Here is a 10,000-nt window from a genome sequence, read left to right on the forward strand (position 1 = left end):
GGAGGACTGAAAGTAAAGGAATGAGAAAGAAGTTGAGTTATGGACGAAAAAAATGAGGAATGTGATAAAAAAAAAGATATGAAGTAATGTACGAACAAAAGTGTAATAAAAGGATAAATTTGAGGAATGAGGGAGAATAACCAGTTGTAGAAGAAGAAGAAGAAATAAGTGAATGGCAGAGGCTGAATGATTAACGAAATGTTCAGGAATGAGGGAGAATGATGAGGTGAAGAAGAAGGATAGGAAGTGCACTAAAGGATAGAATGAAAAAGAAGTTAAATGGTGGACGAGACAAATTAGGAATGAGGGAGGAGGGTGATGATGGGAAGTGAAATGAAGGATAGACGAAAAATTGAGGAATGAGATGAAGAAGAAAGATGTATGAAGTGATGTACGAAAAAAAGAAGAAAAAAAATAATTAAATGGAGGAGGAAGAGAAAGACATCAGAGAAAAAGAGCCTGGAAAACAGAGAAAAAAAATAAAACAAAAAAAAGAATAGAAGAAAAATAAAAAGACACTAAAAACGATAGAGAAAAAGAAGAGGATGTGAAGTGAAGGTTAGAATAAAGAAGGAAGTGACTTGAGTGAGGGACGAAAAAAGAAATAAGAAAAAAAAAAGCTGAGAATGAAATAAGGTAAAAGAAAAAGGAGACAATACACTAAAAACAAAAATTAGACAGTAAAGATAAGTTGAAAGACAAGAAAATAAAGAAAAAAATAATACGTAAGAATAAAAAAAGAAAATGAAAAATAACATTGATTTATTGACAAGGAAAAGTAAAACATAAAAGCAGAAAAATAAAAAAATAAGACTAGCGAAATGCAGAGAGAGAGAGAGAGAGAGAGAGAGAGAGAGAGAGAGAGAGAGAGAGAGAGAGAGAGAGAGAGAGAGAGAGAGAGAGTTACAGTAGCAGAAAGGTGGAAGATATGAAGTGTGTGAGAGAAGAAAAAGGATCGCCCTAAAATGAGTGAAAAAAAAAAAAAAAAACTGAGGAGTGAACAGTAAGGGAGGAGAAATTTAGACCTCGAAATAGGGTGAAGACTATAAGAGAAAGTGAGCGTGAGAGGGAGGGGGAGAGAGGGAGAAGGAGGGACGTGTAGTGGTGAGAGTAAACACATTAAATTGAAATAACGAGGAAACAAAACAGGGGAGAATGAATATGAGTTGTTGTCAGAGAAAGAGAGAGAGAGAGAGAGAGAGAGAGAGAGAGAGAGAGAGAGAGAGAGAGAGAGAGAGAGAGAGAGAGAGAGAGAGAGAAAGAGGCGGAGATAAAACAATTAAAGCGGAAAATAACGAGTGGAGGGTAAACATTTTAACACACACGCACACACAGAGAGAGAGAGAGAGAGAGAGAGAGAGAGAGAGAGAGAGAGAGAGAGAGAGAGAGACGTGGAAACAAAAGATAGTGAGAGAAGCAGAGAGAGAGAGAGAGAGAGAGAGAGAGAGAGAGAGAGAGAGAGAGAGATTGTGCCTTACCCACATATTTCCCCTGTAGGAGTGACACGTCCCTTACTACTCCTTCCCTGCCCATCCCCTGCCTCTTCCCTGCCCCTTCCCTATCCCTTCAGCCCTCCCAAGGCCCTGCAGTGTCCCATCCCCATCCACTCCTGCCAAAATATCCCGCCGTATTTTTCCAGGCAATACCACGCGGCCTGCCCACCGTGACAGCCTCTTCAGGTCTTCGTCAGGCAGGTTTTCATTCACTCCTGAAGGTGCGGGCTGCGAGACTGGTGGAAAAAGAGAGAGGGAGAGGGAAAGTGGAAAAAAAAATGTTGGGGTTATAGGGTAGAGAGGGGAAGGGAAGGGTAGGACTGATGGAAAAGGGAGAGAGAGTGAGAGAGAAAGGGTAAACAAAATGTTGGGGTTTTGGGAAGAAGAGAAAAGAAGGGAAGGGAAGAAAATGGGAAGAAAAGAAAAGGTTAGCATGAAAGGAAAAAGAGGAGGAGAGAGAGGAAAGAGGATGGAATCAAGGATGAGTAAGGAAAGAAATGAAAGAAAAAGGGTAAATCGGATGAATAAGGGAAAGAAAAGATTGGGATGAGGGAAATAAAGGTAAGAGAGAATAAGGAAAGAGAGGAAGGAATTAAAGAAAGGGAAGAAAAGGTTGGGACAAAAGGGAAAAAAAATGAGGTTGTGGGGAAAAAGGAGACGAAATGAAGGGTAGAAAATGGAATGGATAAGGAATGAATGAATGAAAGGGAAGAGTAAATGTTGAAGTGAAGGGGAGAGAATAATGAATAAATAAAAGAAAGGGTAGGAAACTGAAATGGATAAAGGGAAGGAATGAAAGAAAAGGAAGAAGGAATGTTGTGATGAAGGAAAAAGGCATAATAAGGGAAGAGGACGGAATAAAGGATAGATAAGAGAAAGGATGAAAGAAAGGGAAAGGAAAAACTGGAAAAAAGTAGGAAAAGGAATAACGGCTGGCATAGACGTGAAAATATGGAAATATAGAATAAAAAGGGAAAGAGTAGAAAAGAGAAAGAAAAGAATATTGAATAAAAGACCGACGGAACGAACAGAGGAGAGAGAAAAACGAAAAGAAAGAAAACATGAGGACAACAAAAATTAATATGGTAAAAAACGAATGAAAAACACATGGAAAGAAGGAAAGAAATGAATAAAAGTGGAAAAGAGAAAATTAAGAGAGAGGAAAGAGCTGAAATGAGGATAAGGAAGGGAGGAAAGTAGGTTAGGTTAGAAGACAAAAACAGGAAGTGAGGGAAGAGGAGAATAAAAGAGGAAAGAAAGATGGACAGGAGCGTTAAGGAGGAAGGGAGGAAGAAGAGAAAGAACAAGGGAGGAAGAGAGGAAGTTATGGTGATGGGTGAAGGAGGGAGAAGAGAAGGAATGGAAGAAGTGTGAAATCTGGATGAGTGAAGGAATGAATGAATGAAGGAGAAAAAAATAATGTAGCAGAGTGAAGGGGAAGAAGAGAAGGAAGGGAAGGAGGTAGGAATGCGGATGAGTGAAGAAATGAAAGATCAAAAGGAGAGAGAAAAAAGTGTATGAGAAATTAAAAGAAGTGAAGAAGGAATGAACAGATTTGATAACTGTTTTCCCTCACCATAAACTTTACCAAAATATTCTTTACAACTTAAAAACTTTACAAATATTCTTTACTTTACAACTTACAAACTTTACAGATATTCTAAAAATGCTTCCGTTATCACCATATACTTCCCTTTAAATCCATGAAGAATACATACACATTTCTATCCTTCTATAAGTAATCCTCTTTCACTTAAATTGCAAATATCTCACCCAACCTTCCACCACCACCTCCACCACCACCACCACCACCACCACCACCACCACCACCACCACCACCACCACCACCACATCCAAAGAAGCACTGGATCCCTCTCCTGTCCCTCTCGGCTCTTCCTCTGCTCGTGACAGCTTGAATAGTGATATTGGCTCGAAAACATGAGGACGATTCTATGGAAATGAGGGGAGACACGGGGACTGAGGGACGCACGGCCAGGTGGACAAATGAAGTAAAACGTGAGAACGTCTGAATTATATAACAGGGAAGGAATTAATGGGAGAACTTAATGATAGAGAGATAGGGTGATGAAAAGGTGGATAAGTGGAGGAATATAGGAAGAAATTCTTAAAAACGCAAAAGTTAAATGAAATAAAACGAAAGATTTGAGATGTGAATTACAGAAGGAATTGGAGTAATAGTAGAAATCGTCGATAGAAAGATAGAGTAGATAAAAAAAAATGGATAAACGGAGGAATAAAACAAGAAATGAATTCCCCAGTAAAGCAGCAGTCAAATGAAGTAAAACGAGAGATTGAGAAAGTCTGAATTATTGAAGGAACTCGGATAATGATAGAAATAAGTAATATATAGATAGAATGGTGAAAAGATGAATAAGTGGACAGGCAGAAGAAGAAATCTTATTCTCAATAACACAAGTCCAATAAAGTAAAACGAAAGATTTGAGGTCTGAATTACAGGAATTGGAATAATTATTAAAAAAAGAAATAGAGAGATGGAGTGATGGAAAAAAAAATGGTAAATGGAGGAATAAAACAAGAAATGAAATACCCAGAAAAGCAACAGTCAGATGCAGTAAAACGAGAGATTGAGAAGTTCTGATTTATTGAAGGAATTAGAGTAATGACAGAATTTAATAACAGAAACATAGAACGATGAAAAGAAGACGAATAAATGGAGGAATAAAGGAAGAAATGAAATCCTCAGAAATTCAACAAATTGAATATTTTAGAAATAAAAGGATATTTAATTATTTCTCTCTCTCTCTCTCTCTCTCTCTCTCTCTCTCTCTCTCTCTCTCTCTCTCTCTCTCTCTCTCTCTCTCTCTCTCTCTCTCTCTCTCTCTCTCTCTCTCTCTTGAATTCCGGAAGTATTAAGATTACAAAGGAAAAAAGTTTATTCCAATATACTAAGTGGTTCTGGCGCTACAATTCTGCTATTCTGCCTCTCCCTGGAATGACTATTGCTACTGTTACTCTATTTTTTTATTATTTCAGGAAAGGTTGGAGGTTAGCAAATAAAACTATATTATGAAACGCTTCTGTGCCACACCGCGAATACATTCAAAAGGTTCTGGTTGAAGTGACATGAATTTTCGAGGATGTTTTTATGGTTCAAGTGACACATAAACAAGATTTCTACGTAATTAACAAGATAAACACTTCTGAGATCCCAGCTAATCATCTCTGTGGCATCTGAAGATAGCCGTGGTGAGGGAGCAAAACGTTTCTGAATACGAGCATAGAGGATAAGAAGAGGAAGAGGAAGGTTAGCGGAAGGCAAATGTTGTTTGCTTCTCGTGTGACTATTGCTGCCGCGTCACACTCATCTCTCTGTGAGCTGATAACGGGTCTGATTGTCTCTGGCGGGGAGGCGTACACTCCGCACACTCTCTGATCTCAAAACTCGTTAACCTTCTTGTTCTGTCCAGGTTAGAGAGACGGGTCACGGACAGCACATCAATCTTCCATCTCCTGAGATTCATGCTCTGTATATCTCTTTCCGGAGTCATGCCAAATCTGTTCTCCAACCTATCCATTACATCAGTAAGAAATGTTAAAGTCTAAATTCTCAAATTTTTAAAAGTACCTAATACAAGAGTTAGCGTCTTGACTCTTTCATCTCTTCTCACGGGTAATCTCTGGGACTGCTCCTATTTACGCTCTCCAGCTTCCTACGACCTCAGCTGTTTCAAAGTAAGAGTAACAAGACATGTCAGGGAATCAACTAGCCATCACTCCTTGTTTTTTTTTTTTTTTTTTTTTTTCATTTTAGGCACGTAAATAATAAGAAAGATAATAAGAACATTTTCTTTTTGTATGTATATTTGTTTTATCATTTTGTTTATTATAGACAACACATACCATGTCAGAGATCCTTCTCTGTGTCCCGAGCGCGTAACAGAGGTGATAGTGTCTGGCATGGAGGCGTACATTCCTCACTCTTTTTCTCGACCTAAATCTTCCAAAGCTTGGCTTAACACAGTCTGTTCTCGTGTTATACATGATAGAGAGGTGGCCCACAAAGGGTACTTGAGCCTTCCATCACCAGAATCTCATGCGCTTTATATTTCTGCCTGGAACCATGCCAAGTCTGTTCTCCAACCAGCCAAAAACTCCTTCATTAATAGAAAGTGTCAAAATCTTTCAAGATCTAACTCCCCTTTTGACTTCTGGTAAAAAAATATCTCAAACAACTTTGCTTCTTCTTTCCCTCCTTTGTTTCAACCAGATGGCACCACTGCTATCACATCTATCTCTAAAGCTAAACTCTTGCTCAAACCTTAGCTAAAAACTCTACCTTGGACGATTCAAGATTTGTTCCTCCCTGTCCTCCAGCCTCTAACTACTTCATGCTACCTATTAAAATTCTTCGCAATGATGTTTTCCATGCCTTCGCTGGCCTGAACCCTCGGAAGGTTTATGGACCTGATGGGGTCCCTCCTATTATTCTCCGAAACTGCGTCTCCATGCTTGCATCTTGCCTTTTCAAACTCCTTCAACTCTGTCTGTCAACATCTACCTTTACTTCTTCCTGGAGGTTTGCCTAAAAAAGGTTCTAATCCCTCAAACTACCGTCGTATTGCTTTAATTTCTTGCCTATCTAAAGTTTCTAATCTATCCTCAACAAGAAGATTCTTAAACATCTATCACTTTACAACCTTCTATCTGATAGCCAGTATGGGTTCCGTCAAGGCCGCTCTACTGGTGATCTTCTGGCTTTCCTTACTGAGTCATGGTCATCTTTATTTAGAGATTTTGGTGAAACTTTTACTGTTGCCTTAGACATATCAAAAGCTTTTGACAGAGTCTGTCAGAAAGCTTTGATTTCCAAACTGCCCTCCTACGGCTTCTATCCTTCTCTGTGTAACTTCATCTCAAGTTTCCTTTCTGATCGTTTTATTGCTGCTGTGGTAGACGGCCACTGTTCTTCTAAATCTATTAACAGTGGTATTCCTCAGGGTTCTGTCCTGTCACCCACTCCTCCTATTATTCATCAATGTTCTTCTAAATCAAACTTCTTGTCCTATCCACTCCTACGCTGTTGATACCACCCTGCACTTTTCCATGTCTTTTCGTAGATCTCCAACCCTTCAGGAAGTATACAGTTCACGCAGGGAAGCCACAGAACGCCTGACTTCTGATCTCTCTAAAATTTCTGATTGGGGCAGAGCAAACATGGTATTGTTCAATGCCTCAAAAACTCGTTCCTGGATTTATCAACTCGACACAACCCTCCAGACAACTATCCTCTTTTCTTCAGTGACACTCAACTGTCCCCCTCTTCTACACTGAACATTTTCGATCTGTCCTTTTCTTATAGTCTAAATTAGAAACTTCACTCATACCTTCACTTAACTTCCACTCATGCCGCTCTTCTAGACAGGGTGGAATCAAAAGCTTTTCGTTTCATCAACTCCTCTCCTCTAACTGATTGTCTTCAGCCTCTCTCTCATCGCCACAATGTTGTATCTCCAACTATCTTCTACCGCTATTTTCATGCTAACTGCCCTTCTGATCTTGCTAACTGTATGTCTCCCCTCTTCCCGCGGCCTTGCTGCACAAGACTTTCTTTTTCTCACCCCTATTCTGCTCACCTCTCTAATGCAAGAGTTAACCAGTATCCTGTCATTCATCCCTTTCTCAGGTAAACTCTGGAACTCCCTGCCTACTTCTGTATTTCCACCTTCCTATGACTTGAACTCCTTCAAGAGGGAGGTTTTAAAACACTTATCCTTCAATTTCTAACGCTTTCTTTTATTGGATTTTTGTTGTCCTTGGCTGGTGTCCCTCCTGCATTAAAAAAATAAATAAATAAAGCAAAGATAATACTTGAATTTTTTTCTCTATCAGTATTTTTTTACTGTAAAACACACGACATTATGGGCTATTTTTTTTTTTTTTACGTTTTTAAACGTAAACAATCAGAAAACACAACTACCACATACGTACCACAGAAGACAATACACAATATCAAAGATAACAAAAAATCATTGATTTAAATAACCCCAGCGTACTCCCGACATCTCCCTCCCTCGGGTCGCCTCCTCCCCATAAAGAAATATCCGTCCGTGACAAGAGCTGCTGGGAATGTGATCTCACGCCCCTTGCTCTCAAAAGACTCCCAGCATGCCCTGCGTCCCCTCGAGCCTGGAGGAGGAGCAGGAAGAAGGAGGAGGAGGAGGAGGAGGAGGAGGAGGAGGAGGAGGAGGAGATGGTGGTGGTGGTGGTGGTGGTGGTGGGCGAGGAGACAAGAGTGAAGGAAAGAAGAAATGAGTGCCCTAGTGGTGGTATATGTGGATGAGGACGAGGAGGAAGAGGAGGTATTGTTAGGAAGAAGAAAATATTACAAAGCTTAGGTTCAATGAAGACAGAGAGAGAGAGAGAGAGAGAGGTGGGGGGAGGTTGTGCTAAAGAAACTGGTGTGTGTGTGTGTGTGTGTGTGTGTGTGTGTGTGTGTGTGTGTGTGTGTGTGTGTGTGTGTGTGTGTGTGTGTGTGTGTGTCTAGAGACCGGAAGTGAAATAAAAAAAAGTAAAAAAATACGAATTCAGGAAAGGAGGAAAAGGAAGAGAAAACTTTACCTCCTCCTCCTCCTCCTCCTCTCTGGCCTTGACCTTTTGTTTTATCACAAGGAGACTCAAATATAATAAAAGGAATTTTCTCTCTCTCTCTCTCTCTCTCTCTCTCTCTCTCTCTCTCTCTCTCTCTCTCTCTCTCTCTCTCTCTCTCTCTCTCTCTCTCTCTCTCTCTCTCTCTCTCTGTTCGGGGCTTTTAAACATTTAATATCAAAATTTCAGACCCATAAATACCTTAGAAAGAGAGAAAGAGAGAGAGAGAGAGAGAGAGAGAGAGAGAGAGAGAGAGAGAGAGAGAGAGAGAGAGAGAGAGAGAGAGAACAAAAGAAGAGGAAGGATGGAATGAAAGATGTGGGTGGTCTTCCTCCTCCTCCTCCTCTTCCTCCTCACCTCAAGTGGGCTTTACTTGTCCAAGGAAATTAATTATTTGCATCACTCTTTTTCTTCTTTACCTTGTCATTTTTCTCGCAAAGACTCATGGGAATAGTTTTAAATTTTCCCCTCATATTTTTTTTTCCTTTTCTCCTCCTCCTCCTCCTCCTCCTCCTCCTCCTCCTCCTCCTCCTCCTCCTCCTTTCTCTTCCTTTCCTTCTCCTCCCTTTCCAGAGAGAGAGAGAGAGAGAGAGAGAGAGAGAGAGAGAGAGAGAGAGAGAGAGAGACCATAGCCTTTAATAATTTGAACTGTCACCATCACCTCTCTCTCTCTCTCTCTCTCTCTCTCTCTCTCTCTCTCTCTCTCTCTCTCTCTCTCTCTCTCTCTCTCTCTCTCTTTTCATTTGAGTTATAATAAATTAGTAACAGAGTAAGTTACATACTATATTACATAGTTACAGTGACTTTGGATGACTAAAGGAAACATTAACAGTATTTAACTAAAAGCGAAACTCATATATTTTCATACTCCCGCCAATACAATAACCAGTCATTTATCTCTCTCTCTCTCTCTCTCTCTCTCTCTCTCTCTCTCTCTCTCTCTCTCTCTCTCTCTCTCTCTCTCTCTCTCTCTCTCTCTCTCTCTCTCTCTCTGACAATTCACTTGAAAACGATCACATATTCTCCACCTCCCTTCCCTTCCCTTTCTTCTCCCTTTCCTTCCCTCTCTCCCTCTCCCTTTATCCTCCTTCCTTTCCTTCCATCTCCCCTTCCTCTCTCTCTCTCTCTCTCTCTCTCTCTCTCTCTCTCTCTCTCTCTCTCTCTCTCTCTCTCTCTCTCTCTCTCTCTCTCTCTCTCTCTCTCTCTCTCTCTCTCTCTCTCTCTCTCTCTCTCTCTCTCTCTCTCTCTCTCTCTTCCTTCCCAACACAAAGGCATAAAGTCCTGGGAAAGTCCTGGGAGAGTCCTGTGATTGAGAGTCCTTGGAGAGTCCTGTGAGTGAGAATCCTAGGAGAGTTCCGTGAGTGAGAGTTTCTTGGAGAGTTCTGTAAGAGTTCTGGGAGATTCGTTCAACATCCTGCGACGCCTCTTGATGGAATGGTGTTTTTACGCCGTCAACTCACTCTCACAGCACCCTTGTCTCCTCCTCCTCCTCCTCCTCCTCGTGCTCTTCTTCCTTCTCCTTTTCCTGTCTCCTGCATTTCAAGAATTCAAACAGTTAACTTTCCTATGATTTCTTGTGTGTTTTTTTTTTTTTATTTCCATGAAAACTGCAAGGATGAACTAGCTTGTGAGAGAGAGAGAGAGAGAGAGAGAGAGAGAGAGAGAGAGAGAGAGAGAGAGAGAGAATTTACGACTTTGCTTCTTGCTTGTGTAAATTTAATAACGAAAGAGATTGTTTTCGTGACCAGGTGGTTAGCTGGACGGGACTGGAGGTCTGGGTGGTTCGGCGGCAGAGCTGGGGGCCGGTAGAGAGGGCGGAAGATGGTGAGAGGCGGGGGGCAGAGTAGACGTGGGGCCGGGACAGGGAACAGCAGGGTCGG

The 10,000-nt window shown here is 41.0% G+C and overlaps 1 protein-coding gene across 1 annotated transcript in view; it reads left to right on the forward strand.

Annotated features, from left to right (window-relative positions):
• Window positions 1-10,000, forward strand: part of LOC135113506 (cytosolic Fe-S cluster assembly factor NUBP1-like) — a 248,727-nt gene that overhangs the window by 189,365 nt on the left and 49,362 nt on the right. The gene's annotated exons all lie outside the window — the stretch shown is intronic.

The sequence above is a fragment of the Scylla paramamosain genome, chromosome 26, assembly GCF_035594125.1.
Source record: "Scylla paramamosain isolate STU-SP2022 chromosome 26, ASM3559412v1, whole genome shotgun sequence".
Classification (NCBI taxonomy): Eukaryota; Metazoa; Arthropoda; class Malacostraca; order Decapoda; family Portunidae; genus Scylla; species Scylla paramamosain.